This window comes from Trichosurus vulpecula, chromosome 5 (genome assembly GCF_011100635.1).
Source record: "Trichosurus vulpecula isolate mTriVul1 chromosome 5, mTriVul1.pri, whole genome shotgun sequence".
NCBI lineage: Eukaryota > Metazoa > Chordata > Mammalia > Diprotodontia > Phalangeridae > Trichosurus > Trichosurus vulpecula.
In genome coordinates, this window is record NC_050577.1 from 187,352,864 (window position 1) to 187,357,814 (window position 4,951).

The 4,951-nt window shown below is 39.1% G+C and overlaps 1 pseudogene; it reads right to left on the reverse strand.

Moving 5' to 3' along the window:
- Positions 1 to 209: 209 nt before the first annotated feature.
- LOC118851134 lies at positions 210 to 4,546 on the reverse strand (annotated as a pseudogene).
- Positions 4,547 to 4,951: the final 405 nt, after the last annotated feature.

Genomic DNA, 4,951 nt, shown 5'->3' on the forward strand with positions numbered 1-4,951 from the left:
CAAAACTTTTAAACTTTATTTGCTTTTCTTAACAACAAAAATAAAACAAAAATGAACAAAAAAACCTTGATCTTGAGTCAGTGATTAGAATTACATTCCCCATCCACCACTCATACTGGAAATGCCAAATTGCCCTCCCATTCCATTCACTCATACAGATGCACAACTCCAGCTACTGTACTAGATGCTGTTCATCACTTCTTGGCTCCCTATGTAATGTTTGATTAAAAGTCACTGGAGTTTTCCTGTAAAACTTGGTCTTATTCACTCTCATGCCTCCTCTTTAACCCCCCACTCAGCTCCTGGCTAGCTGGACTACTGTAACTGGACTGGATTAACAAGACCATGCTTCTAAGAGAACACTGTATATAGTAACAACAATATTGTTTTAAGAATGACTTCGAGCAGTTCAGTCATTTTGACTATTATAAATACAAAAATTAAAAATAAAGGACACATGAAGAGAGATACTATCTGCATCCAGAGAAAGAACTAATAAATAGAAGTACATATAGAATCATTTTACATGCACACATATAGACAGACAGATAGATAGATATGCACATACATATTTATGCCTAATGGTAGCCATCTTTGGCAGAGAAGGGAAGAAAAAAGGGGAAAACAAAATTTACATGATAACTTTGTTGTATATTTGGAGGGAATAGCAAGTTGTACATGACAGATTTGCAGTTTCATGTGCAATCATCTTTTTTATTGTTTTTTTTAATATTTAATATATTTAGTTTTCAGCATTGATGTTCACAAGAGTTTGAATTACAGATTTTCTCCCCATTACCACCCTCCCTCCCACTCCAAGATGGCATATATTCTGGTTGCCCCGTTCCCCAGTCAGCCCTTCTATCTGTCACCCCACTCCCGTCCCACCCCCCTTTCCCTTCTTCTTTTGTAGGGCAAGATAAATTTCTATGTCCCATTGCCTGTGTGTCTTATTTCCTAGTTACATGAAAAAACTTTTTTTGTTGTTGTGTTTGAACGTCTGTTTTTAAAACTCTGAGCTCAAAATTCTCTCCCCTCCCTGCCCACCCTCCCTAAGAAGGCAAGTAATTCAACATAGGCCACATGCATATCGTTATGTAAAACCCTTCCACAATACTCATGTTGTGAAAGATTAACTATGTTTGGCTCCTTCCTAACCTATCCCCCTTTATTGAATTTTCTCCCTAGACACTGTCCCTTTTCAAAAGTGTTTGTTTTTGATTACCTCCTCCCCATGTCTGCCCTCCCTTCTATTGTCCTCCCTTTTTTATCTTCTTCCTCCTTCTTTCCTGTGGGGTAAGATACCCAATTGAGTGTGTATGGTATTCCCTCCTCAGGTCAAATCCAATGAGAGCAAGATTTATTCATTCTTCCTTGCCTGCCCCCTCTTCCCTTCCTACAGAACTGCTTTTTCTTGCCAATTTTATGTGAGATAATTTACCCCATTCTATCTCTCCCTTTCTCCCTCTCTCAATAAATTCCTCTCTTATCCCTTAATTTGATTTTATTTTTTTAGATATCATCGCTTCATATTCAACTCACCCTGTGCCCACCTACGTATATACATACATAGACACACACATATGTATGTATATGCATACACACATACATACACACACATATATGCATATTCCCTTCAGCTACTATGATACTAAGGTCTCATGAATCATACACATCATCTTTCCATGTAGGAATGTAAACAAAACAGTTCAACTTTAGTAAGTCCCTTATGATTTCTCTTTCTTTTTTACCTTTTCATGTTTCTCTTGATTCTTGTGTTTGAAAGTCAAATTTTCTACTCAGCTCTGGTCTTTTCACTGAGAAAGCTTGAAAGTCCTCTATTTTATTGAAAATCCATATTTTGCCTTGGAGCATGATACTCAGTTTTGCTGGGTAGGTGATTCTTGGTTTTAATCCTAGCTCCATTGACCTCCAAAATATCGTATTCCAAGCCCTTTAATCTCTTAATGTGGAAGCTGCTAGATCCTGTGTTATCCTGATTGTTTTTCCACAGCACTCAAATTGTTTCTTTCTGACTGCTTGCAGTATTTTCTCCTTGGCCTGGGATTGGCAACAATGTTCCTAGGATTTTTCTTTTTGGGATCTATTTGAAGAGGTGATTGGTGGATTCTTTCAATTTCTATTTTACCCTCTGGCTCTAGAATATCAGGGCAGTTCTCCTTGATAATTTCTTGAAAGATGATATCTAGGCTCCTTATTTGATCATGGCTTTCAGGTAGTCCAATAATTTTTAAATTATCTCTCCTGAATCTATTTTCCAGGTCAGTGGTTTTTCCAATGAGATATTTCACATTGTCTTTCACTTTTTCATTCCTTTGGTTCTGTTTTATAATATCTCGATTTCTCCTAAAGTCACTAGCTTCCACTTTCTCCAATCTCGTTTTTAAGGTAGTATTTTCTTCAGTGGTCCTTTGGACCTCTTTTTCCATTTGGCTAATTCTGCCTTTCAAGACATTCTTCTCCTCATTGGCTTTTTGGAGCTCTTTTGCCCTTTGAGTTAGTCTAGTTTTTAAGATGCTGTTTTCTTCAATATTTTTTTCAGTATTTTTTTGTGTCTCTTTTAGCAAGTCATTGTCTTGTTTTTCATGGTTTTCTTGCATCATTCTCATTTCTAGTCCCAATTTTTCCTCTACTTCTCTAACTTGCTTTTATAACTCCTTTTTGAGCTCTTCCATGGCCTGAGACCAGTTCATGTTTTTCTTGGAGGCTTTTGATGTAGGCTCTTTGACTTTATTGACTTCTTCTGGCTGTATGTTTCGGTCTTCTTTGTCACCAAAGAAAGATTCCAAAGTCTGAGACTGAATCTGAGTTCGTTTACACTGCCTGGCCATGTTCCCAGCCAACTTACTTGACCATTGAGTTTTTCGTCGGGTATGACTGCTTGTAGAGCAAAGAGTACTTTATTCCAAGCTTGAGGGGATGCGCTGTTCATTTCAGAGCTATTTCTATACAATCAGCTCTGCCACACCAGCACTCCTCCTTCCCCAAGAACCCCCAACCCGGACCTGACACAAATCTTAAACAGGATCTGCACTGCTGCTCTGATCCACCACTTAATTCTTCCCACCAGGTGGACCTGGGGCTGGAAGTAACTGCAGCTGTAGTTCTGTAGCTGCGCCACTCCCACTGCCCCTGGAGCAGTGGCTGAACCACGAACTCTGTCCCCTGCAGCTTTTCCCACCAACCTTCTCTGTTGTCTTTGGTGTTTGTGGGTTGAGAAGTCTGGTAACTGCCACAACTTACTGATTCAGGGCGCTAGGGCCTATTGTGCCCAGCTCCTGGTCTGGTTGGTCCTGCTGCTGTCCACGCTGAGCTCTGCTCCCCTCCGTTCCGTGTGCAATAGACCTCATCCAGCAACTATCCAGGCTGTCCTGGGCTGGAGCCCTGTTTCCCTCTGCTATTTTGTGGGTTCTGTGGTTCTAGAATTTGTTCAGAGCCATTTTTTATAGGTTTTTGGAGGGATCTGGTGGGGAGCTCGCACAAGTCCAGCCACCATCTTTGCTCTGCCTCCTCCCCATCTTTTTTATTGTACTATGTCATGGAAATGCTTGTTTTGTTCCCGGAATTGAAACTCAAATAAAAAAAGAAGTAATAAGCCCATGCCTCCCATCATTTGGCTACCATAAGAACCACCACTTGCTCCTGCTGAAGAAGGCTACATGTCTGTGTTTGTAAGCACCATTGCTTGCTCCTTCTATATGTGAATTTCAAGAAGAGTTCTACATTTCTGTGCTGGATATTTGCTTTGTCTTTTAACATCTACCACAGCATCTTCTTGGTCAGCAAATTCAACATCTGCTTCTCCATTCACTCTGCCATCAGGTCCAATTTCAATGTATTCTTGAACAGGGTTGAGTGATGAGAAAAAAACTGTAAACATTATTTTCAGTAGCTCTGTAATGTAATACTATCATCTGCATACAATGACCTGTTGTACTCTAGAAAGTAGACCCACCATCTTCATATTTTGGTCATATATTCCTGAAAAACAGTAATTGAGGTCTTTTCCAAATCTGTCTTACCCAAAGCCATTTTCATCATAATATCCACTGTAGTCATCATACCCTCCATACCCTCCACCATAGGTGCCTAGCCTCATTCTTTCAAACTCAGCTCCGCTACCAATGCTGTTATAACCTTAGCAAGCCCCAGGCCTATCATAAGGACCTGCCTGGTGCATAGTTATTTGCTTTTGAGGAGGATCATAATGAGTACAAATTTCTACTCAGTTGCTCTTAAAGATTTCATTGTACCTGTCCCCTACTCTTTCTTTGTGTTTCTTCTGCAGCTATTTCTTATGGTCCCGGAACTTGCAGGGTTGTTTAGTTTAGTTTAGTTTTCTTTTTTTTTCTGGATGGAACATATAAATTCTTTCAATTGATATTTCATTTTGTGTGTTCAGAAGTTATGGGCAGCTATCTTGTATTACTTCTTGATATACAGTATTCATGTTTTTCATCTTGCCATTTTCTTCTAGAAGAACACGATCTGGGAGAACAAGAATCTTTTGGTTGTCTCTAGGCATCCTGTTTTCTAGATCAGTTTTGCTTGCATAGAAACCATATCATCTTTTAATGTTACTGGTTTCACTTCTTTTTTTCCTAGTTTGTCTTTTACTTCTATAAATTTGCATTTTCAAAATATTTTCTCTTTTCTTTCTTTGGTAAGACTTGCCATCATAGATTCTAGTTTTTCTATCTTCCCATTATTTTTGTGGTGCTGGGTATTAAACTCTGCTCTCATAATTCCCATTTCTCTTCCTGACCACTCAGGAACAGCATGCTGTGGTTCCATGTACTCACATTCCACAGTGTTAGATTATTATCAAGTGTTAGATAGTTCTCCTTTGTTTTGAAGTATTTATTCATAGATGTCTGAACTCATTTACTAGACGTGGAAGTCATATGTCCTGTGGTTAATGTTTTCCCTA